Here is a 26665-nt window from a genome sequence, read left to right as displayed (position 1 = left end):
TATGCAATAATCAAAGTTCTGGACAACTGCATGAAAGTCCCAGGCCTTTTATGGTACAGGTACACCTTACTTGAGTCCATTAGCATTTGCTTGTTACCTGTGCCCCCTTAAAACAACATCTTGGCAAGCCATTGACACCAATATGGGCCAAAAATATTGAAGACATCAATGTAAGAAAACAACCTCGCCAGGTGTTGTGGCACACGCTTGTAATCCCAGCACTCAGGGAGGCAGAGGCAGGTGGATGTGAGTTTGAGGCCAGCCTGGTCTACAAATAGAGTCCAGGACAACCAAGGCTACACAGAGAAACCCAACCCAAACCAAACTAAACAAACAAAAACCAAAACAACAACAGCCGAAACAAACCCTCAAAGTTTGTTGGTAGAAAAGAGGTTTCAATGTTAAAAACTTGAATGATTGTTAATAATTATTAATAATAATAATTGTTAATAATTAAGCAAAATGGTGTAGTAGATGGTATCTAGCTGCATCACACACATGGAAGGGTGCCTAGCAAGCATGGCCAACAAAAACACTCTCTGGCTATTTTTAAAATATACAGAGTAGTTGTATATAGTCAAACATCTGGTGTGGACCTTTAAGAGTTAGACACTCAGTTAAAACCTACTAATTATCTGGGAATATCATACAATGTCATTTCATCATCCCTCTGCTTAACTATTCCCAGATCGCCATCTCCTTCCCCATGATTCCACACCTCCTTCCCCACGACTCCTTATCCTCCTTTTTTTTTTTTTTTTTGAAATAACCCACCACATTCACTTTGTGTTGCCCCAGTACTCAAGAGTTATAGGCTCATCCGCCGGAGCGTGGCTAACCTGCCATGGACACACCCTTAAGGGAAACTGACTCAACCTTCCTAGGAAGCTAACAACTGTCAATAGCTTCTCGGTTTTGGGTGGTGGTGGTGGGAAGATCATGGGCCCTTCCCTTCCTCGTGCTGGAATAGTTCCTGGCTTGATCTTGTGCAGGTCTTGCACAGGTACCTGAAGCTGTTGGGAGCTCCTGAGGAGGAGTCCGGGCATGTTCTGCAGACACTGTTTCACCCTGGTGCTCCACAATTCATGGCTCTTTCAATCTTTCTGCCTCTTTTGGTGCAATAGTCTCTAAGTGCTCCCTTCTTCTGTCCACCCCCCTCTGTGTGTATGTAAAATAGATGTTCAACCTGTGGCTAATTACTCCCCAGTCACCTTGACCTTTTGTCTGTTTCTGCTGCCTACTGCTAACTACTGTTCACTGCACAAAGAAACTTGTCTGGTTAGGTCTGGGAGTTGCACTAATATGAGGGTTTAGAGGTACACATTTAGAGGGCAGTTGGATACTCCGGCCACTTGACAGAATCATAGTAGTAGGCTCACCCCGGAGGCCTGTGAGCTCTGGGTTCTTGGCTAGATTTCCAGTACTAAGCATGTATTTCCTCTTGTGGAACAGGCCTTAACCCCAATCAGAAAGTAGTTGGTTATCCCCATAAAATTCCTGCCACTACTACACCCAGGGGTATATTGCAATGTTGGTCATTACTGTAGTTTGCAGAGTTCACAACTGGGTAAAATGATTGGCCATTTCTTTCTCCCAGCAGCCTGCATACAGCCTACCAGGACAGTGAAAGCTAGTCAGAGAGAGAGAGAGAGATGAAGCTTTGTGGTCAGAACCAAGTTGATTTCTGCATGTCCTGTGACCAAAGGACACATGAAAAATGTAAGCAGTCACATCAGGCCTGCCATGTGAGAAGTTTCAGTTCACTGGAGCTTATTTCTCTTCGGGTCTCCAAGGCTATGCACACTGTATGAGCGGGGTTACTATGACATGGTGCTCGGTCCTCTGGGAGAACAGTATGTTGCTCTGTCTCTACAGGGAAACTAGGTGCCAAGTCCTTCCAAGGCTTCTGGCTGAATCTCAAAAACCATGAGACACTCAGTTCTTTTCATTTATTTATTTCTTTCCTGCGGAATATAAATCCATTTATCTGGGTACTTTAAAAGCTGGTAATAGTCAATTACCCTCTCATTTAAAAATATTTTAAGTCTTTCCCAAAGAGCTAGTTTTAATAAGAAGAAAGAAAACATTTATGTCCCAGTTAATTAAGTAATTTGTGCTGTCATTAATTCAGTAAGACACTGAACACTTACGATGAACCAAACAACAAAACTCCAAGATGGAAAATGTTAAGGCCATTATCCTCGAGATACTCAGGCTAGTTACAGAGGCAAAGCCACGCACGGTGTGGAGTGTGGGAAGGCAGGCAGAGGAAAGCATTTTGGGAACAAAGTAAACAAAAGGTGTATGTTTCCAAACACAAGAACTATTTCACGGTTTTGCCTCCTGACCAATCTGCTCGATTTATTGATTAGGATTATCTGGGTAGCAGCAGCCCAGACCAGAGGAGTAATACAAATTAAGCAAAGTCCAGAAGCAAAGGTAGAATATTCTTGCAAGAAAATGTGCTGAATCACAAGGATGCTAACTGCCAATAAGTCTCTTTAGTCTCAAAGGAACGGATTCAGTCTGTTATGGGTGTTTCTAAAAGGAGTGGGAGAGAACAGGAAGTCTGGGAGAGGGAGGAACCTGCATCTGGAATTTGCTTCCTGCTAACCTACAGGCTCTCCTCAAACCATCAATCATTCCATGTCTTTTTTGGTGTTTAATGTTTGCGTAATGATGCAAAGGCAGAGAGGAATGAAGACAGATGCTTTCATTTGCATGAGTTCGCTTCTATCTCAGGGCTTACTAAACAAACACTGCAGTAAAACTGGGGGACTTGGGCAAGTCAGTATGCACCAGCAATTTCTCTCCTTTGTGATTTAAATTGCAAATAACCTTCTGCAAAGGAAAACCTCACAGCAAATACAGCACGTTCAAATGATCAGCCACCTAGGACACAGGTTTGGCAATGAAGAGGTGGTTCCAGATTTGAGATTTTCCTAATCCTTATATTTAATTATCGTTAAAAAGAAAAGAAAAAAGGGAAGAAAATTAGCAGGTTTACATTTGTACCACTCAATCTACCCAACCTGAGTCTCACTGGTAGTATGGGATTTAGCCGTTTGCTATTTTCCTTTGGGTTTGTAATTGAGTCTTTTAGGGTATGAAAGTCCTGAAAGTTTAAAGAAAAGAAATAGCCACAAAAAGACCTTGCCCTCTGAACCTGTACCAGAGCATCTGCCATATTGTGTTCCCGTACTGCTCTGCATAAGGATGCAGCGTGATGAGGCTCAGTTCTGTGAACGCCTTGATGTCTGGACCCTGCTGCCTCATTGTTTATTCTGAAGTAATATTAGACTTAGTCTAGTGAAAGGGAGTTAGTCTTGGTTCTCTGGAGGGTTACTGAAGTTTAGGAGCTAAATAAGGAGGGAACTGCCCATGTTAGGCGCATTGCTGAAACTGGGGTGTATGTGCTGGTTACTCTAGGGTGGCGGCTGCTAGGACTAGTAAATGGAGACCGCAGTGGTGAAGCCGGTGAGGGTCCTTCTCAATGTGGAAAAGGAACCGTCCAGCATTGTGGACGGTTCCTGAGAACCCAAGTCTTGAAGGCAGCCTAGCTAGAGGGCGAGAGGCCGGGGAGGTCTTCCACTCTAAGGCTGCTGGGATGTGCTGGTCCTCGCAGTTGCTCAGTCCAGCTATGTGCTGTGGCATCTGGGGATCTTTGGGGTACTGTTTCCTGGACCTTCCCAGGACTTCCTGGAACTGTACCAGAACTCCTGCTCATAGGGTTGGTTTATGTTATGCTTGTTTTCAGAGTTAATAAAAACACTAATTTTTAAAAATTTTTTATGCAGAACAACCTGTTGTCTGTCTAATGACTTGTCATTTACTCAGAGGTTTACGGTGTATCTCTATCAAAATTTAATTATACTTTGAGGTCACTGTAGATTCATATGTATGTAAGGAATAACCAGGGGGCCTGCAGACACTGATGCACTAACCAAAAAGCATGCATGGAGAGGACCTAGGCCCCCTGCTCAGACGTAGCCCACGGCATACATGTGGGTTCCCTAGTAAGGGGATCAGGGGCTGTCTCTGACATGGACTCTATTTTTGTCACTTTTTTTTTTAAATCACTTTCCCCTGGTGGCAAGAGGATGCAAGCAGTCCTAGTGCTATCTGATAGGCTGGAGTCATATGGTAGAGGAGGGGGGCTCCCCTTTCTGAGAGCTAGGGGAGGAGGATGGGGGGAAAAAGAAGGGAGATTGGGACTGGGAGGAAACCAGGGAGGGGGCTATAATCAGGATGTAAAGTGAATAAATTATTAAAAAATGAATAAAATTAAACTTACAAAAACTGAAAAATAAATAAACAAATGTTGCTATACATTACAAATTTTGAAAAAAGGAGGCACTGGCCCCTTTGACTACTGCTCACATTTTGTGATAAGGTGAGATATGCCCAGGACAGTAGCATCGGTGAAATGAAGCCACTCAAAAATTGTTAGCATAAGGAATAAGTATATTGCTCTTTATTAGACATATGCATTTTCCTCCTACACCCATCTCTGTAATCTGTTTTTGTAACTGTGGTGTTTCAAAAACATTAAATAAATGGAATCATGCACTGTGAATGAAAATAAACTTTTTAGGGTTAACCCTGTCCTTTTATTCTTTGACATTTAGCATCATCCTGTACTGTTTTGTCCAAGCTGTTTTTCTGCATTATTAATCTCTGAGAACTATTCATAGTACAACAAACTATACAACAGTTTGTGTAGCTATTGCCTGTTGAAAGACATCTTGGTTGTTTCCGACTTCAGTTATTATTAATGAGGTTATTCTAAATATTCATGTGCAGGTTTTACATGAACATACATATTCATTCCTGTGGAATAAATAAATGCCCAGGAGTATACTTTGTAAGTCATATAGTAGCTGATATTTAGCTCTCTAATACACTGTTTAACTGCTTACTCTCTTAATGTCTCTACTTTTAGTATACAAATCATTCCATTTCTCTGTGTCCCATCACATAACTGATATTATCACTAATATTTATTTTAGCCCTTGGATAAGCATGTATCTGTGCGTGTGTGTGTGTGTGTGTATCCAATTACACTTAGAAATTAGACTGTTCTCATTGTTAAGTTCTGGAGCTAAATACTGCTAATGTAGATAGGGTCTGACTGGTCCTCTTTTAATGGAATCTGCATTTGTGGATAATTTTGCTACAGTTTGACCCACAGTTTCTAAAGTTTTCTGCATAGCTAATGATATGATATACATTTAAGTCTTTGACCTAGTTGCATTTTCATACAGGATTTTTTTTTCATCTTTTTTTGCCTAAAGATATCCAATTACCCCAGTGATATTTTCTAGACAGGCATATTTACTAAGTGCCTTTGCATCCTGTCAAAAACAAGTCAGCCATAGTGACACAGTGCATTTCTTGGTCTTCTTCTTGTTCCTGTTATTGTGTGTATTTATTTCCCATTAGTGTCCCCTGTCCTTAATTACTGTAACTAATGTGTATTGAAAGTGGGTAGAGGGACTGACTCCTCCAAGTTTGTTCATAGTTTTAAAAATTGTTCTTTTGCTTTTCTATACAAATTTTAAAATAATCTTGTTTACCAAAAATGTTGCTGAAATTTCAGTGGGACATCTGACCATCTTATTCAAAGATTTGAGAGAATTAAATTCGTTGTTGCCCAGGATTTTTTATTTGGTAAAAGATAGCAAATCTGTCTAGTTTTCACTTACACTTGTATCTTTGTTTTCATTCATAAATATTTTCCCAGTTTTGAACACACAAGTTCTATATTGTATTTTGCTCATTTTATATCTAAACACTTTCTCCAGTTATCATAAATAATATTATATTGTTGAATTCAGTATACATTATTCCTTGGTAGGCTATACACATACACTGACTTACATATATTTGTCTTATACCCTCTGATTTGCAGGAGTCATCTGTTTGTACAATTTGTCATATAATTTCTTTATATGATGTACTATGATGTCTGCCTTATAAAGATAATTATTTCGTGTGCAAATAGGGACTTTTCTATGGTTTCTATGTTCTATATACATGTATCTTTTTTCTTTTTTTCTTAAGTATTTGTGGGCTTCCAACTCAATGTTGAATTAAAGTAGTGAGAATGGACGGCCTTACCTTTTATCAGTCTTGATAAACATTTGGAAAAGCATTTGGATTTCATTATTATGTTGGCTATAGGCTTTTTCTATAAAAAAATATTAAATTGAAGTAATCATTGTTTTTAACTTTCAAAGAGATTTCTAAAGCCATTAGTATGTTACATTTTTTCAATTGTTTTGCATTGATCAATGTCTTTATTTATTTATTTATTTTTAGCTTGACAATATGTTGAATTACAGTAAAAGATTTTTCTGGTATTGAGTAAACCTTGTATTTCTAAAATGAGCACAGTTTGATCATACTATTTAAAAAAACAAGTTGTTGAATTCTATTGCAAATTCTTGTATTAATAATCCCTCTATTCAATTCAGGAATGATGTGACCTTTACATTTTATTTGTGTGTGTGTGTGTGTGTGTTGTCTTTCATGTTGACATAAGGATGACATTACCTTTCTAAAATGAATCAGGAAATTTTTTGCATTATCTAGAAGATATTATACAGAATTGTTAATTATTTGGTAAAATCATCCAGTGAAGCCATCTAGACTGGCAGGTTTCTTGGGAAAATTTAAAACCCACAAATTCAGTTTCCTTAATAGTGTTAAGACTACTCAAATTATCTGTTTCATGTTAGGGGGCCCATAGCTGTGTCTTTCAAGAATTGATCCATGTCAGTTTATATGAGAACCAGCCTTATTTAAAAGCACTGGGTTATGCTGAAATCTTGTCAAACCTGCAACGTGATAATATAGGGTTTGTTATCTGAGGAGAGACTGCTGGGAAGAAATTGGGAACCAAAGAGAATTTCCCAGACCTGAACCTTACACAAAGGTTCTTCTATAAAATGCTAGTATGAAGCAATAGTTTGGGCTGAATGAAATGCCATGAGAAAAAGCATTTTACCTCCAGGTGGAAACCAGCTACTAGGAAGCCAGTGTAGAGGTATAACACATTAGCCACGTGGTCCATATTGTACCAGCAATAACAATTACAGATACAAATACAACAGGGTTAATTCTGTCCATACCTATTTCCAGGTGGGTGTTTCCCATCAACAGTCAGCAGTTTCCCTTAGAATCATGGGTCTGTGCTCTTTCTTCCCTGCATTTTGCCACTTCCCCAAAGGCTCTGATTGCCAAACTGCACAGAGAGGCACTTCAGGTTTCATAGTCACGGCACCGTTACGAGAGGTTTCACTTTTTCTTGAGGGAAACGCGGTCGTACTTAGCATCTGTTGGAAGCAATGGCACCTACCATTTAAACACCTGATCATACTACATGGCTTTTGTAGATGGCTTACTGTTTTGAAGCAGAGATTTTTCTCATGGATGCTATCCATGATCAAAGCAAGATCATGGGAAAATCAGCGAGGAGCAGGAACTAAGTTTGCAGATGTTAATTGGGTTTGAGGGTCTGAGAAGGAGTACAATGTATGGCAAACACGCAAACCTTTATTAAATATTAGTGTTACTTGAGCCTGAAATAAACTTCATTTTACGTTTTTCAGATCATAAGTCGTTGGGAGAATCTATGCACTATATTATTTGGACTCAACTGTAGAATAACTTTTGGGTCTTCATTTGTATGGTCTGAAATTACCAAGAATGTAAGGATTTCCTAAAAAAAAAGCTTGGAAACTTGTGCCACAGCATTCCTTATTTCAGCATGACTGCACCCAGAAAATGGAATAAGCAGAAGAGCTTTCCCGAAAGCCATCATATTTCAAGGGCAGCAGCTCATGTTCCATTCATACCCGACTTCAAAGGCAAATGCCCAGACAGCACAGTCAGGTGAATCTGGCTGCAGGTGGCTGGCTGTGCCCCACACAGGCAGTGTGAGAAACAGATATTTCAATGTTTATGCAGAAGGCACAGACTCCAGACACACCAACAAGGAGCAATGCCTGAGTTAGGGATGGATTCAGACGTGTGAGCAAGAGGAGGGCAAAGAAAACTTAAGCCAGGGTTTGCTTCCCTGGCGAATTTTGGTATCTGTGCCTAAGAAAAGGAATCTAAAAAATACAGGGAGCTTTGTGGTTCCCAAGTGACTGGAGTAAGACACAATACACAGAATCACACAGAAGAGAAACCTATGAGATTGAAGCTATGAATAAAGTTTTATCTTAGCTAAATTTTATTTTGTGTGTATGGGTGATTTGTCAGGTGTATGCCTGTGCACTCTACGCATGCCTGGTTCCTGAGGAGAAACTTTGAAGACAGCACTCATCCCTCTGGGACAGAAGTTACCGACAGTGTGAGCTGTCATGTGGGTTCCTAGCATTAAAGCCTGGATCCTCTGGAAGACTAGTCAGGGTTTTTAAATCACTGAGCCTTTTGTCATCTTGCCACCACTCTAACACTGACTTGGGTTGTTTTTGTTATATCTCAAAGTGGTCTATAAGACCCTCATTCTATAACTTAGCGTTCAAAGGGAAGGCATGTTCATAAAATCTACAGGGAGCAAGGTCAGCAAAATAGATGCTGGTGAAGTTCTTTGCTTCTACAAGTTTAATCAACTGCATAGATTAAAAAAAATACCTTAAACAGAGAAAGAGGAATACTATTGATGAAAGCTCCCAACAGTAAGTCACATATCTGGAAATTCTGGGGTCAGAGATTGTCTTTCTTTCCTTCTGTGTCCTTAGTGTGGGTAGTGGTGGCAGTACAAAGATGTATCTTTGTACCTGCTGAGTGAATGAACAAGTCAGCGGTAAGCCCTGGCTTGTGGCTAATAGAATAACAACTCATTGGTACAATAGCAACTTGATGAAAGAACAACAGAAAAGTTATTTTCCTAAGTTTACTGGCTGATTGTTACAATTATTAGTTATTGTTACGATTATTAATTACCATTATTATTGTTATGATTATTATTTTAACAAATGCCTTGGTAATGGAAATTCACACCAAAATACCGTGGGTATACCTGCATATGACTTTCAGAAAGAATATTATTGCTCATGCTGTGTGCTCTGTCTGTATATTACTCTCAGTGATATCACTAGGAAGTTTATCCCTCTCAGGAGATAAACAGGTGCCTTTTCCAATACTCATTTCAGGCTCTCCCTAGCGTTGTTTGACTCAGCAAAGCTGCAGGGATAAAAGCTGGGTTCCTACAAGAATCAGCTGCATTTTCAGTCTCAGTTCTTGCCACAGCCTAGTAGAAGAAAGTCTGTCGGAGCATTCCCCTGCTGTGCAGTGACATGAAGAATTATACCAGAAACTCTCCATCCTCTGGGAGTCAGAGTATAAATTAGATTAGTGGATGTGCAGCATACAAATAGTCAGCGTGAGTTTCCACGTGAACTAAAATTATGCTCAGGATTGATCTCAGCGGTGATGGGGACAGCCGGATTCATACCTGTATGTTTTTAATTCTTAGGGTTATTTCAAAAGACAGGGGATTTCCAAATACGTGGAAGTAAATACAAAAGTATGTGGTATTCAGATCAGCTCCTTTTTGGGGAGACTGCTGATGTCCTCTGTCTGTCTGCCTATCTGTGTGTGTGTGAGAGAGAGAGAGAGAGAGAGAGAGAGCAGGTGTGCGTGACTGTGAGTGTGACCGATCTGTGTGAATATGTGTGTGCCTGTGTGTGAGTGTGTATATGAATGTGTGTGTTTATACTTTCCTTATTTCTAAAATAGGGATAACAACGATATGTGTCCTTTAGGGTGTTTTGAATATTCAGTGGTAAAGTTGTGATGAACAATTTACAACAGCACCTGTCTTGCAGTGTTTACTATGTGTTAGCCTTGGAACTAACTCAAATCACTGTTATCTGGAAGATTCCAAGTACGCACGCTGGCAGATCTTCACATATAATTCCTGTGATGTTTAATCTTGTGTGGAGTCACAGACTATTTGGAGAATATAATGAAAACTGCACTTTCAACCCAAAATAGCTTTAAAGTCATTTCAGAGGAATTCATTCATAAGTAGGGACTCTTTGGTAGCCTATCCAAAACCTTCTTAAAAAGAAATCAGGATCTGTAGAGACTCACGGGGGAAGGGGTTGCACATCAGATATCCTGCATATCAGATATTAAGATTATGATTTATGACAGTAGCAAAATTACAGTTAGGAAGTGGCAGCAAAAGTAATTTTATGGTTGGGGGTCATGATAGCATGAGGAACGATATTAAAGGGTCGCAGCATGAGGAGGGTTGAGAACCTCTGCCCTACAGGATCGTTTCTGAGCAATGTGTCAATCAAAGAGCACAGCAAGAGATGGCATGCACGCATGTGACCTACAAGTGATAGGCCAGTATGGAGTGCCCACGCCTGTCAATGACCCATCCTGACTCGATTACCTGATAATCTAAATGAAAATATGCCAGGAGATGTCAGAGACAGGATGAGGTTGACCTACTTCCGACTTCTCTTACACAGCTCTATGGCTGCTGGATGGGTATTTAGACATGAGAGTCCATAAGAACCATTGAAGAAGAGGAAGAAGAAGGAGAAGAGGAGGAGGAGGAGGAGGAGGAGGAGGAGGAGGAGGAGGAGGAGGAGGAGAAGCTGAATGGGCTCCAAGCAATTTTCCTTCAAAGAGCTCAGCTTTTATGACTTTCACTTCCAAGCAGTGAAATCTCTTGGTGCAAATTGTTGACATGATTGAGAAGTGGATATTCCACATTAAACTCCAGCAATTGACCAGGCTAGCTCTGAAATTACACTCGCTCCTCAGTGTTCCCCTAAGGAAGTTAACTACATTTTTACAGCTGCTTGTGGACTGTTTCAGCTCAAAAATATTTTTTTGCCCACCTGTAATTGCCAGCCTCTGTACCAGCAGCTACCTGTGGCAAAGACTAATAGTTGACACCCTTACTGTTCTGCAGTTCACATTCTAAATATCTGAGGCAAACGTCCCTACTAAAGATCTTCATGGTGTGCCCTCTGTGCACAGCATGGCCCGGGAGCCTGAAAGGGACCCACGGTGCTGGAGAAGTGCCTTGTAAGTTACAGAAGTGTCCTTAGAAGTTTAGGCTGTTTAGATGGAAACAGGAAATCTACCTACCTTCATACACTCACTTCCACCTAAGAGAGAAATGAAGTGATCAAAACTTGTTTAGCTAATCCATGACATGCCGTTAGAGAAAATAATTCATTCTATCCATCTGTTTGGATAGCTACCTGTGATCAACACTGTGTGTCAAGTGAACAGATTCTCTGGTCCAGCTGAACCATAGGAGATGGAAGATATGTCTTATCTAGCGGGATAGGCGAGAAGGTAGGAGCACTAAGGAGGATGAACCCAAACCACAGATAGGATCACATCTGCAGCACACTCTTGGAAGCCATGTTTGTGGACTGAGGCAGAAGCACTGCTACCTGAAGAGGGGGCTGGCTGCACACTGGAGTTATTGCTCCTTCCAGAACAACTGAAAAGAAAAGGCTTAGAGTCCCCCGCCCCCACCCCGCCGATGTCCAAGTGAAAGAACCTTCAACAATCTGGTGAAAGAACTTAATGATATAGGAGGTAAGTTTGGCTTCCTCCTCCTGTGGATAACTGAGAATTCAGATCCCTTGTCTTAAAAGATAAATTTGAAAATGCCCCTGGTACTTTGAAAGGCTATCCAGTATTTTCAAGTATTTTATACACTTCAAGACATTTTTGTACCTTCTACCCAACTTAGTTTTCACAACAACCCCATGAGAGATATAACAGTCCATTTCATGGGTCCAGAAAAGGGAACTTAAAAATCAGGCTCTTTCATTTAGCAGAATTTGTATTATTTTTACATACACAGAGCTGAATCTTGACAAAACAGACATTTTCAGGGTCATCACAGAGTGGACACAAGACTGTGTATCCAAAGTTACTGGAAAAGGACCGGAAGCCAAGGCATGCTCGGCTGACTTCTAGCCACCAGAGTAATTCCAAGTCAGTCACTCTTATTTCACTACAGACGCCATATGTCAGGGGCCTGTATTTGACTTTCCTTTGTTTTATGAGACATGATCCATTTCAAACAAAGGAACAGATGGAAACTAATAGTGCAGTCACTGCAGATAACCAAGAGGCGATGCACCGAGGGAGACGTGAGGCCTCCACGGAGAAGCCTACAGGCTGGCTGCAGTCAGTCTGCATTTCATTACAGCCCTGCCTAAGACCCACTGGAATTCTGGGCTGGAGGAGTCTGAGCTGACCACAGCGAGGACAAGTCTCATGTCCTACTTCTCTATACTAACAAGTTGATGTCACTCTCTCTTGACTCCCAGCCTGGTCCAGCTCTTTTTGTTTCTGATCCAAACATTAAAAAACAAAACAAAACTCTATATTGTTGCTCATCACTAGAATAAGCAGCACAGGAGTTAACAAACTCACCAATACCTCTTTGGCTCCATTTTTTGTTTGCTTGTTTGTTTAGTGTGTCAACCACAGTGAATATCACCTCACCAAAATACAATTATCTCCTAGCATCACTCTACATGTGAATGTTTCAGCTATCCCGACCCATGTAATACCATTCCATCTATCCATCCATCCATCCATCCATCCATCCATCCATCCATCCATCCATCTGTTCATCCATCCATCCTCTCCTGCTGATCGGTTGCTACATGCTAAATACTTCATTATCAAGCAAAAAGGGCAAAGTCCTAGCTTTTAAGAAATTTTTGTGCAAGTAAGAAATAAATATCTTAAGAAATAAAAATCATAATAATACAATCAGTAGTGATTATCAGATCAAAGGCTTAGTCCGGGGCAAACCAGAGATGGCAACTCGAAAAATATTCACTAGTGTTTTATTTTGTAAATATTTATGAGTGTTTTATTAGGTAAACCATCTGTATGGCCTTGGGTAAGTCACTAAGGCCTTACTCTGCCTTAATCTCTGAACTAAAAAAAAAAAAATCAGAAACTAAAATTCATGATTTAAAAACTCATCATAGCTCATTCCCTTCAAAATACCACCAAGTCTAAAGCATAAAGACAATGCTTTCCATTAAATTAGAATTATGATGACTTCTTATTGCTAAGCGCTTAATGATTTTGTAGTTATGAAAGACCTCAAAGGACCTACATGAGCAGGGAAAGCAAGTGAAGTAAATTAGCTTTGGCATTTCCTGAGACCTCTTCTGCCTTCACCTTCAGAACCAGTGTTAGTTGTCTGTGTTTTCCTTACAATATTGTTCTCTGGGTATCAAGAACCTGGCGATGTAGCATTGCCCAGGCTGTGTTCAGTTTTTGTTTCCTGGATTTTCAGTCAAGCTGATGAGCTTCACTGACAAGTTTTGATTTTTACTGTTATGGTGAAATACCCTCAGAAGCTTACATTTTGAGTGTTTTGTCCCCAGTTTGCAGGGCTGTGTTTTAAAATAAAATCTGACATTTATTTGAGACAGGGTCTTATTATGTAGGCAGGGCTGGTCTGAAAGCTTTGTAGACCAGACTAAGCTTGAACTCACAGAGATCTGCCTGCCTCTACCTGCCAAGTGCTGGGATTGCTGATTTTAACAATGTTATCCATGGATACACTGTATTTACATCATTTCCACTCCTCTCTTTTCCCCTTCCAAAACTTCCCTTCCTCCACTGCTTCTTGGGTTAACATCCTCTTCTTTTATAATTATTATTGTAATAATAATAATACACTGTTGCTCATATGTACATATGCTTTGAGCTGAGCATTTGGGGTTAGATAACCTATTGAATCTAGTTTCATCTTTCAGTAGCCACTGCCAGTCTAAAGTTTTTCAACTAGGGATAGGATCTTGTGAAACTTAGACTATATCCTCTTTGGCCTGTCAACTGGTACAGTTATCATGAAGGTAACCACATTGTTGAGATTTCATGGATGCATCTCTGTCATTTCTGGAAAATGCTACCTAGCAGCAGGCATCCTCTTTCTGCCTCCCTTCCTCAATATTCCATCAGCTTTTGGTGTGGAGGTTGTGCTGTGGATCTATTAACGGGAGTTGGGTTCTCTATGGTCACTTACTCTGTAGGAATGGCTGAGATAGTTCATTGTGTAAAAGACAGTTCCTGAAAGCCTGATGACATAAGTGTGATTACATCACCAAGAATTTCATCACCAAGAGTCTGAACCAAGCCATTCATGGACAAGACTGATGAAATTACAAATTCTACCAGCTTAAGAATGACGATACACTGCTAGGTAGAGCCAAGCAGATACTGAGACTCATAGCAAAACCTTCGGCAGAGTGCAGGGAATCATATGAAAGAAGGGGAAGTTAGTATGACTTGGAGAGAACAGGAGATCCACAAGGACCAAATATCTGGGCACAGGGGTCTTTTATGAGACTGTTTCACCAACCAAGGACCTTGTATGGATATAACCTAGAACTTCTGTTTGGATGTAGCCCATGGTAGCTCAGTATCCAAGTGGGTACCCTAGTAAGGGAAACAGGGATTATTTCTGACATGAACTCAATGGCTGGCTCTTTGACCTCTCCCCCACCCCCACCCTGAGGGAGGAGCAGCCCTCAGAGGCCACAGAGGAGGACTTTGCAGCTAGTCCTGAAGATACCTGATAAACCAGGGTCAGATAAAAGGGGAGGAGGTCTTCCCCTATCAGTGGACTTGGAAAGGGACAGGGAGGAGATGAGGGAGGAAGGGTGGGGTTGGGAAGGAATAAGGGAGCGGGATACAGCTGGGATAGAGTTAATAAACTGTAACTAATATTAAAAAAATAAAAAATAAAAAAAGAATGACTATAAAATGCTTCTTTTTTTCACAGATGTTGAAAAGTATAGAACAGCAAGAGCCTGGGTCTTCAGATATAACATATTTTTTTTTTAAATTCCATTTTAAAGTGAGATTTTCAAAGCACCCAGAGAGAAGGAGGCCAAATAGGTATAGCCCCCAAGTCTCTGGCCTCATCTTCATCTCTTCTTGCCTGTGTTTTCTCCTGCTCCTTTACATAAGATGTTGTGAATATTTCTAATCCTGTAACCTAACATGCCCACTGGAAGGTACAGTCATTCCAGCTCTGGCATTCTTTAGTCTATAATCACAATGCACATGGGAAGTCACTGACACACTTCTGTGAATTCCTCTGGCATAGGCATCTTTCAAAGTCTTGGGAAAGATCCCAGTGACATATTCATATCTTTGTAAGGTTTGGTTGATTTTGAAAGCTATGACATTGTCTTCTCAATTTGTATAGATTTCAGGTGCCACGAAGTGTACATCTTCCTTAATCAGTGGTTCTCAAACCTCCTTAACGTGAACCTTTAATACAGTTTTTCCTGTTGTGGTGACCCCCAACCATAAAATTATTTCATTGCTATTTTATAACTGGAGTTTTGCTATTGTTATGAATCATAGTGTAAGTGTTTGATATGCAAGAGACCTAATATGCAAACACTGTGAAAGAACTATTCAGCCCCCAAAGGGGTCACGACCCACAGGCTGAGAACCACTGCTTTAATGCCTTCCCATCTGTGTAGCACTTGGCTTAGCCTGTACATCCACACGTTTGATTCCTGTCAGGATCTACAATACCAAAGATAAAATGCAGAAAAATTTCCAAGGACGGAAACCTTGCCTAAGGGCCCACATCGGGAAAATCTGTTAGAACTTAGAAACATTGGCTGTAATTTAAAATTCAACTTTCTTTCCACAATGACATTGTTTAACAAGGACTGACCCACTTGCTGACGTGACTTCTTATCAAAACAGAGATCCAGATTCTAGCAAAGAGTTCCGAGACTATTTTTCTTTTGCTTCTTGGGTGTAGACATGAAACATTAAAACAAATTGCCTTGCCAGTGCGTATTGTGAAAGTGACTTTCACACAATGGATAAAAGAATATTTTGTGATTTGAATTGAGCTAGCAACTTGTCAAACTCTTGTTTAGAGGTCCACACCAGTTCCAGGGAATAACATTTTGTTTTAGAATTCTGGGAAAACATATTTTGCCGAGTATCTAAAGAAAAGGGTTACCCCTATTCTGTTTTAATCTCTGTTCAGTCCAGTGATCTATTCATACATTGGAGTGTGTTTTCTCTTATCTGAAATATGAATATATATTTTCTGAAAAACATTATTTCTGTCTTCCTCCCCCCCCCATTTTTACATTCCTCCCTCACAGTTTCATCATGTGGCCTGAATATGCTGTCTGCTCTTGTTTTCAAACATGAACGGAATGGTGGGCGGTTTCCCTTTAAAAGCACAATGCCTTTCAAATCCATTAAAGAATATCGCACCAAGCCCACAAGAGCATTACAATAATTGCTTCTCTTACCTAGGTGGGAAAGGACATATCTGTCAACCAAAGCAGTGCAAAAGCAATTAACACCTCTATACTCTGCCGGGAAATTGCCTAAATTAAAGAAATAACAGGGTGGCATCACAGTTATGATATGTTTAATATTTGGTGATTAGCATAGATGTAGAGGTCCTCAGACACCCCCGCGTGCCCTTCCCAGGCCAGCAGAGCCTGCATAAAAATGAACACGATACAGGGCATGTTTGTTTACATATGTGTCACAAGTTGTTCTCGGGTTATGTTTTCTAAAGACTTAATGAAGATCCAGGACTCGACTATGCGGTTCCTAAACTTAATATGCAAGCCCATGTTAGTTTCCAATGAATAACCTCTGATGAGTGAGAGACACGTATCTGGATTCTATCCGGTCATCCACAGATGAGCCTCATCAACCTTCTCCCAGGACTGGGGTGCCGAAGAGAAAGCCTACATTTATCAGCCCACTATGCACACTGTGGAGGCACAGGAAGGAATCCGAGAGAGAATCAGATGGGTGTAACGCTGCACAACAGCAGCTGATCTAGATAGCACAGAGGCCAACCTGTCGCCAGTTCTGTTCCAGCAGGTGGCACGTGGTCCTTTTATGGGCAGCGCAGACACACAAATGTGGTTAAGGATCTTGAGAGACACAAAGAGAAACAGAGCCCAGGCAGATCTCTTTTCTTAAGAGATGAACTCATCAGAAGGAAGGAGAGGAGGACCTCCCCTATCAATGGACTTGGGGAGGGGCATGCATGAAGAAGAGGGAGGGAGGGTGGGATCGGGAAGGGAGGAGGAAGGGGCTTATGGGGGGATACAAAGTGAATAAAGTGTAAAATAATAATAATAAAAAAAAGAGATGAACTCATATCTGACAGGAAAGAAAAAAGTACTTCTATGTCTTGCGGTATGAAGGTGACTTTTGGCATTTTCAGAGAAAACCACACAGGATTCTTCAGCTTCCTCTTCAGCAGAGGCTGGTCAGGTAGGAATGGAACTATGCAGCATACAACAGGGAAAGCGCCAATGCACGGGGAAAGATGCTTCAGGAGACTGGAGGAAATGGCTGTTCCTTCATCTGGCTCAGCAGCAGAACAGACAAAAGTCTCAGACGACCTTGCTGATTCAAGACCACCTACACTTGTTTTTCTGCCTGTCTGCCTGCAATCACCACCCGCATCCTGTCTGAATAGCTCACACGCCCCCAGGTGAGAAACTCATTCAGACATCAGCTCTGGTGAATAAGTACCAGGATGAAGCACTTAACATGACTGATTTCATGAGCTATAGCACACACATTCTTCGGAGCCTCCGTGGTCCCAAACCCTCTATGTTCAACTGACATTGCCCTACACTTATGATTTAAGGTTGAAATGTCTCCCATTGGGTCTGGCTTAGGATGCTTACTTTCCAGGCTATGTTGCTGTTTGAATGGAAGTGGGACCCAGCAAGCGGTGATGGTTACCGGGAGCGGGCTTTAGAAAGGGCCACACTAACACCGAAAACCTTCCTAAACTACAAGCCCGTGCAGCTCTTTCCTCCCTTAGGGAGTTAATGGTGAGCACAGTGATGCTAAAACAATCCCTCTTGTGGATATGGTGAGGTCTGTGACTGGTACCTAACCAGGAGGATTTGCAAAGGTTCCAGATGTACATTCAAACATTTGTGTGCTGACTTCTGGGCCCACCCTGCTGGTGACTTCCTTCCTTTGTGGTCTGTGAGGTAGAGGACAGAGATGGGGGCTAAAGGTGACCCCTGGAAGATAATGTAATTGAAGTCCTGAACTCAAGTCTGCCAATGGACTGAGTGAGCTTGGGAATAGAATCCTCCTTCGTCAAACCTCAGATAACACTCCTGCTTTGTAAGACCCTAGGGAAGGCAGATAAGCCACGTTCAATATCCTAATATGCAGAAATGGAGAGATAATACATGTATACGGCTTTAAGCTGCTGGATTTCTGCTAATATTGTTAAGCAGAAATAGATAATTAATATAGATGCTTCATGTGTATTAACGTACATAATCCCCATTGTAGTCCCATTTCACACAATGCGAAAGCTGAAGCATGAAACTTAAGCAACCAGCTTATTTCTACAGAGCAGCAGGTAGCTGGGATGCTGGCACCGGAACAAGGCAGGGTAGCCCCAGATGGTGTTCCCAACTGATAACACGCACAGCCTTAAATTGCTTCCAAATCGATTTTCCCACACTGTATCCCAACAGCATGAATCAAACATCCAAATAACGTGTTAGCCACATTGCTGAATGGAGGAGGTATGGGCAGCCCTGTCCATCAGCTGAGAGGATGAAAGGCCAGGAAGAGCAACAAGTGTTGTCTCTCAGTATTCTCTGGCAAAACCGTGGCTACCCTGTAGCAGGGAAATAGCACTAACTGCGAACTGCTTGCCTATGAGCTCTACTTCTGCCTTTAAGATAATTCAGGACACACTAACCCTATGTTCTTATGACCTGAAATATTTAAGATTGATGATGGTGTGTGTGTGTGTGTGTGTGGTGGGCGATCCATTACGGTACCCGCTACAGAAATGCTTCCTTACTGTGTCCTGTTTGTTTGTTCTCTGGAGAGCTGAGTCTGATACAGTACTTCCAGGCAGTGTCAATTCATTGATATTACTTTTTGTGAAGATTCATTCTTTATAAAGACCTCTCTTAACAACCAGTGAGCTGAAAGTTTAGAGCTCTGAGGTTCTCTGAGACCGACACACCCAAAGCCTGAAAATCAGTGTCTCTGGGAGAGAAGTGAGGATTTGGGGAGGGACACAGCCATCTGCTTTCAGCAGAGTGATGCTTGTCATTCTTAACATTTGTTAAATGCTCAACAAGTTTGTGGATAATTCTCTTCTAAGCAGGGCATTATATGTATGCAATAATCAGGAGGACAATCTGTTTCCAAGCCAGAGCCGAATGTAAATAATTTCTGAGTCAGTTCTCAGCTGAAAGATTAAGGTGGTTGAACACACACACACCCACACACACACACCCACACCCACCCACACACACACACACACACACACACACACGAACACACATACTCATACATGCATGCATACACACTAGTGAATATAATTTGGGCATGATACTTCAGCCCCTGTGAGCCTTAATTTCTTCATTTGTAAGACTGAGTACATTCCTAGACTAATTTTTGTTGTTGTTTTGGTATCTGATTGGTATCTAGAAATGTTAGACTTCTTCCTCTTCTCAAATCTAGATAAGTATTATGGAAATAAATCTTCAGAAAATTGAACAAAAGCTGTCGATTGCCTGGTATTATAAGAAGTGTTACTGAAGGGAGAAGAATCTAGTCTCAAGAAGTCATGAGATCAAGACCTGTTAGTCTTAGCTGACAGAAAGTTCAATGCAAATATTACTTCATTTAAAAGTACAATCATAATCTACACCTTAACCAGAGAAAGTCATGAGTTGCTTGTAGTTTGTCTTCTTCATTCCATAGTCAAAGGAAGTGTTCAGTTTGTTCTAGTGAATGCCAAGGAGCATTGACAAACTGAGAAAGGCTACCTGAGAATGGAAATAATGTCACACGGAGCAAAGAACTTAGGAAGGAATGTGTTTGAAAGCAACAGTGGCAGGAAGTGATGGTAAATGCATTCAAGCATGCAAATGACTGGTATGAAGGAAGATCAAAATAGTTAGAATAGTCAATCCGCTAAGGCCCAGGGTGGGAAAATTCAGTCAGTTGGCACAATAAATACTTAATAGGCAGAAATGTGAAAAAGTGGGGGTTGCTTTGTAATACAGCCTGTTTCATGTACCTAAACATACTGAAGTCAACAAACCGTATATAGGAGTTTTAATATTGAAAGCAGAATTCAGAGGAAGAGAGAGTGCGTGTGTGTAAGACGTAGGTATGAAAATAGTCTGAGTCCTATTTCTACCTTATCACTTTGTAAGGAGTGTAAAGTGACTTGTATAAAGCGATGTGATTCTGAGGCAGATAAAGCAAATCTGGGCCACACCCAGCAGAATCCTGCAGGGAAAAACTTGTCAGTATTTGAGAGAGAACTTTTTAAAAAAGACTTTATTTTTTGTTTTGCCTGCATGTATGTCTGTATGAGGGTATCAGATCTTGGAATTACAGACAGTTGTGAACTGCCATATGGGTGCTGGGAATTGAACCTGGGTCTTCGAGAGGAGCAGTCAGTGCTCTTGACCACTGAGCCATCTCTCCAGCCCATGGGGGAACTTTTAATAGAAAAACATTTCTTTGAATTGAAAAGACTATAACCTTGAAGTAGAGATGACTCTAGAAGCTGCTAGAAGCAGTTGCAGAACAACTTGAAACAGAATATACTAAACTGTTGTGTTGGTGTAAATAAGGATGGTTCCATAGACTTGTATGTGAATGTTTGGTCCTCAGTTGGCAGCCCTATTTTAAAAGGATAAGGTGTGGCTTATCCTTGTTGGAGGAGCTTCGTCACTGGGGGCAGGCACTGAGGTTTTAAAAGTCCACACCATTTCCCATTTACTCTCTACCTTCTGCTTGTGAATCAGATGCAAGCTTTCAATATCTGCTCCATCAACGTGCTAGCCTGCTGGCAGTCATGTTCTCTACCATGATGGTCAGGGACTCACCTTCTGAAATTGGAAGCCCTGATAAACTCATTTTTATAAGTTGCCTTGGTCATGGTTTTCTTAGCACAGCAAAAGAAGAGTGACCAATACAACTACCCAAAAGCCTTAAAACTTCTGATGAAGCATCTTGGGAGGTCATAAGAAATAAATGTGGAAAAAGAAATGGTGGCAGAGTGACTAATGAAGCCATTGTATGATATGTGGGTATGCTATGGGTGCTAGCATCAGAAAGGTGAGCCTGCTTCATCCCCTTTGGATTGGAGGAGGCAGGGTTTATGACAGAGAAGAGTTATATACTCAGTGCTACATGTGGATTCCCTGGCATGACTCAGGAAATGCACTCAGTCTTTCAAATGGCATCTCTTCTTTCTGGAAGCCTTAACATCCCTTTCCCTCATACTTCTTGAAGAACTTCACCTCTTCTTTTTCACATAACTTCTTATTGGGTGCTCTGCTATACTACAGCCTCTGCACTTTCTTCCCTCCTGGGGAACTCTGGCTGGTCTGGGTACCTAAGCTCTTCACAGCAACTTCCTCCTGAACAGAGTAACCTGATTAGCACACAAGCTTTCTATCTCCTTTTATATTTGCATCTCTATTTATCTGTTTTACTATTTGACTCACCCACCATAGTGCCACTTGGATCTTACTGAGACATAGGGTACCATACTTTCTTGACTTTCTACCTCCCTTATACCTCTGTTTTTAACATGCCTTTTGTTGAGTTGTCTCTTACTGATGACCACTGAGAACTGCTATGTACCAGGTTCAGGCCCTGGACCTTCCTCTCAATCTTCCTGAACTACCTAGATGATTTCAGTTACTCCCAAAGACACAGATTCCACCTCCACAATGGCAGACCCAGATCTTCGGGTTATTATTGTCCATCTCCCACTGGCACCCCACTTGTTGTTGGATCTCTGTCTTTGTAACTGGTTTCAGTATTTACCCAGGGAATAGGACTGAAAACTGAAGAATCGCTCCATGCTTTTCCATGTATTTTGTGGTGCTTCATCAATTGAGCAGTTTTCACTACTGCCATCTCCATCCCCATATCCACATTTTTTTTTCTTCTTTTTCACCTTAAAAATCTGACCATCATTCGCTACTTCCTCCTCCACTGGTGTAGGATGTCATAATACTAAGGCAGCTTTCTAATAGGCCTTCCTGCCTCCACTCTTATCTCCCAAGGGCAGCTAGAGAGGTTAAAATGAAGAGCAATTCCATTAGTTGCTTCAGCTGCTCCAGGCCTGCATTAGCTTCCACACATCCAGAATCACATCCATGGTCTTACCTGAAAACTGGAGAGAAACAGTGTCATTTCTTTCCCAATCTCATCCCTTGCCACTCTCAGCTTTCTGGAAACCATGGACTTCATTCCATTTCCTCACCAAGCCATGTCTGTTCTGACCTCAGGGCCTTTGCACTTACTATTGGTTTTACATAGTATTCCCTCCTTCAGTTGATTGGCTAATTCATCCTTCATTTCAGGCTCATTAAATGTTACTGCCTGTTAGAGGCCATCTTTAGGTTTATTTTTAAACCTATGACCACTGTCTTTCTTTCCTCACCTATCTCTTTCTTTTCTTATTTTTTTTTCAAGACAGCGTTTCTGTAACATTGGCTGTCCTGAACTGGATTTGTAGACCAGGCTGGCCTTGAACTCACAGAAGTCTGCCTGCCTTTCCTTCCTGAGGGCTGGTATTAAAGGTATGCGTCACCATGCCTGGCTTATCACTCTCTGTCAGTTCTCTTCATTGTGCTTAGCACAGCCTTACATCCTATTAGACATCTGTTGTGTGTCTGAATCTACCGCCCCGAGTGGCCACCATAGAAGCACAGAGCTACCCAATCCTGCTGCACACCCACATCCATAGCATTGGGAGTAGTGCCTGGCTCATGAGGTACTAGACTGAGGAGAAAAACGTGGGGGTGGGGGAGGACGTGGCAGTAGTTAACTATTCATGCTGAACACCATGAGGCTCATCAGAATCTAAAATGAGAGAAGATCATCTGAGCGATTATGAAGTTACAGAATGAGTAAAGGATTGGCTGGAGAAAAGAGTGATCGGTGAGGCCTGTATTGTGGCATGGAATCAACATGAAGTGGTTTATACTCCAAGCAGAAAGTGGGATAGCATCAGGGGCTATCAAATTTCAGAGAATAAAGAGACCGCATATTTTCTGCAAAGTATTTGCACATAAATTTAGAAGAGCAATGTTTCATTATGTCTGTTTAATAACTATATCAGTAATATATTTAGAAAGATTTTTTAAAAATTTAGATGTATATTTAAATTGTATGTACTATATTATTGAATGAATTTCATCTTTATTCATTGACTCTGATCATAGGAAATGAATATGAACTGATTCTAGGCATCTTTTTACAGGACTCGGTGATTTATTTCATGAACTCATAATCTAAAGGCTTTACATTATTGTGCAGTTTTAAAAAGGAGATAAAAGTACATAGTTACAGTGTTACCAGTTTTAGAAGACCTATTTAAAAGTCTATGTGGCCTATTGCAATACCCATAGATAAGTGTCTCATTCAACCCTCATCAGAGAAGCTTCTTCTTGCAGCAAATGGGAATTAACCAGAGACCCACAAGTGGACAGTGTGCAGAGTGAAAGACTTTGGAGAACTCAATCCTAAATGGTATATCTTCACGAAGCCCCTCCTGTCAAGGCTCAGAGATGTATGTGGAAGAGGAGGCAGACAATTTTAAGAGACAGAGGTGGTGGATGACTCGAAGGAAAGAGTGTCCTCCAAACACAACAGGCCTGATGCATGCCTAGAGACCATGGCAACATGCTCGGGTCCTGCACAGACAAGGTTCCAACATGAAGAATGGGGAGTGCACACAGGATCCTACCCCTGACCAAGAAGTTATTTGCTATTGAAACCTGCTGGCAAAGGGAAAATAAGTTTTCTTCAGCAGAGTGAGGTTGCATATGTCAACACTTAGAGAAAAACAACTATATACCCCTATACATTCACCTCCTCAGTTCTTCTAAGTCCACAGTTACTTAGAGCAAGGATTACATGAGGCCCGGGATCCCAAGCTATTACACGATGACCTATCTCTAAACATAAGCAGCACTCACTGAGGACAGATGGAGGCATGGCCTGGACAGACAGGACGGACCTTCACACCCTCTCGGTATCTCTGAGAAGAAGCTCAGCTGGTCTCCAGATGACAAAAGTTTTAACATCTCATCATCAGTAAAGATTCTCTCTACCACTTTCATCAACTGCTCATCAAGACTCCGGTGAAAAGTCACACTTATCTGGAATTTACTCAAGCCTCCTCTCTAGCCTTGGGACCTTTGACAGGCGATTTTCCTCTCAGAACATCGGTTTGCTCATCTGTATGAGGGGCATGAAGACTTACTCCGAAATGGGATGAGACAGAAATGTTTCATTCAACATTTGAAGCACAGCATGCGACGAAAGGCAAATATTTCTCTACTAATTGCGGCCTCCTTCTGCCTATGCGCTCTGTCTCTGGATCAGGTTGGACAGTGGTCGTTTCGTTCTTTTACTCCCTAGGCTCGGGTTCACTTTGTGCAGTGTCCTCTTTCTCATTCAGCATTTCTCTTCCTCTCTAACAGAAGCCCCACAGGCATTCCATGTCCACGTAAATGATCTTTTCCACACCATAAATCAGATACCTACTTATGTGCCAATAAAATGCTGAGCGTTAGGGTCCTCAAGGTCGCTTCTTTTTGGTAGACTCTCATCTCAAGTCAGTGTCTCCCAAAGTATGTGAGACACAAACGCAAGTGGATGCCAGGTGCTTTGAGGGAATACATAAACCTTTGTTTTCAGTTTTTGCTTGGAAATTCATTTGTGTTATAAAAATAGAGCTCATACATCAATCTCGGATATTAAAGTACAAGAGAAAAATGAAGAAAAGGATCATTCAAATTTCCTTAACAATCATAGTAATTATAGTACAAGTGGAGCCTAGTTATATTACAAAACATTACCATGTGAGAGCCTGAAATCTGGAAAGCTAGTCTGTCATCTAAGGTTTATAGATAAGTAGGGAGACCCATGGGCCCCGGGGCTCACATCTATAGTAAATTACATGAAACAGTTCTTCACTTTTCCCACATGCTGGTCAAGACACACAGCTTTCACCTCACCCGATTCTCTAAAGTCGTTTAATTTTAAACCCAAATTGAGGGTCCCTCTAACTTAATGAAGGGGGATAATTGTGTTTCCCTTGGTGCAAAAGCTGTGGAGGGGAAAGACTTAGCCCCGAGCTTTCTTGTACAATGTTTTTCAGATACTACAGTCTACACTAGCTGTGGCCAGACCCAACCTTTCTGATCCCTGAGCATACCCAGAGCATGGCCTTGCCCGAACACCATCATCCCCGTAGCACAGGAGTTTCAGGGAACATCAAGGCAAAATAGGGAGTTGCCACAATCTTCCCTTTAACTGCGTGCAGGGAGGAGTAATCCTGGGAAGTCGCCTGCCGCATAATCACCACCCCGTTGTTGTCGTTCAGGCATGTTTATTTGCCAGTCGGCATGAGAGACGTTCAAATACAACAGATTGGCATTTCTGAATAGCTAATGAAGGCTCCAGCACCGAGCACACAAATCACACTGCTCATTGTACTAAGCGTGACTTGAGAACTCCGTTGGTATCCCAGTCACACACAGCAAACTCAGTCAGCTCTCTGGGGATTTTCTTAATGTGTCCTGGCCGTAGCCAGTAATGATTCTATTCTGCACAATTCTATTTATAAATTCTAGAACGTTTTTACACGTGTTAGCCCTTTTCCATAGTGTAACACTGAAACGAATCATCTTCACCTTGTCAGTTTTATTGTGAAACACTATTTAAACTGTTTCTTTGGGTGCAGGAGGGCTGCGCGCGCACACACACACACACACACACACACACACACACACACACAGAGAGAGAGAGAGAGAGAGAGATAGAGAGAATCTGCTCAAATAGAAACAAATGAGCCAAGGGAGAGAGCTCTGACCTTTAGAAGTCTTTGGTTTCAGTTGATCTATATTTCCTTCGTTAGTTCTGGGCAGTGTGGTTTCCTTAGAAATGCCACGTTTGGTGCAGACTCAAGACCAATGAGAATATTTGCTGCACACTGTGCGCAGTCAGTAAGTTGTGACCAGAGAGGGCATTGCACATTTTAGAAGGAGGTGGACTGCCTTAGGACTCAGTCTTCGCGGAGAGCCAACTGCCTCAGTCTTTGCTCATTTAGTCGTTCTACAAACACTGACTGAATACCTGCCACTTCTTCACTAGAGATACTGAACAAAACAAACATAAAACCTGTTTCTGTGTCACTCACATTTTAGCAGGGGGCCGAGAAATGAAACAGTAACACATTTATCAATTTCAGACAGTGTAAGTACTATGGTGGGGAGGAGGGAGAAAAATCTCTAAGGGTGGTGGCATTGCTGCCAACACTCGACCCCCATCTTGCAGCTTGTTTAAAAGTAACTGAGACATTTTAGCTAACGTTGTAGATACCTTCTGATCAGATTGCTTGGAGACATTACTGTTGGGGGCTCTCTGAATGCTGACAAGAAAGGGCTTTGGTGCAATGCGCCCTGCCCCTTGTTATGCCCAGCAGCCTGACTGTGTAGCGAAGGTGTTTGTACAGGGGCATCTCCTGACCCTCTTTACATCCTCACAGACTGAACAGTCGAACTCAGTGACGGAGGAGAGTATCTGCTAC

General features: G+C 41.5%; 1 protein-coding gene across 7 annotated transcripts in view; it reads right to left on the bottom strand.

Annotated features, from left to right (window-relative positions):
- Positions 1–26665, bottom strand: part of Grip1 (glutamate receptor interacting protein 1) — a 492514-nt gene that overhangs the window by 158255 nt on the left and 307594 nt on the right. The gene's annotated exons all lie outside the window — the stretch shown is intronic.

The sequence above is a fragment of the Psammomys obesus genome, unplaced genomic scaffold (genome assembly GCF_907164565.1).
Source record: "Psammomys obesus unplaced genomic scaffold, mPsaObe1.curated_primary_1811, whole genome shotgun sequence".
NCBI classification, from domain to species: Eukaryota; Metazoa; Chordata; class Mammalia; order Rodentia; family Muridae; genus Psammomys; species Psammomys obesus.
This window is presented reverse-complemented; position numbering and strand designations above follow the sequence as displayed.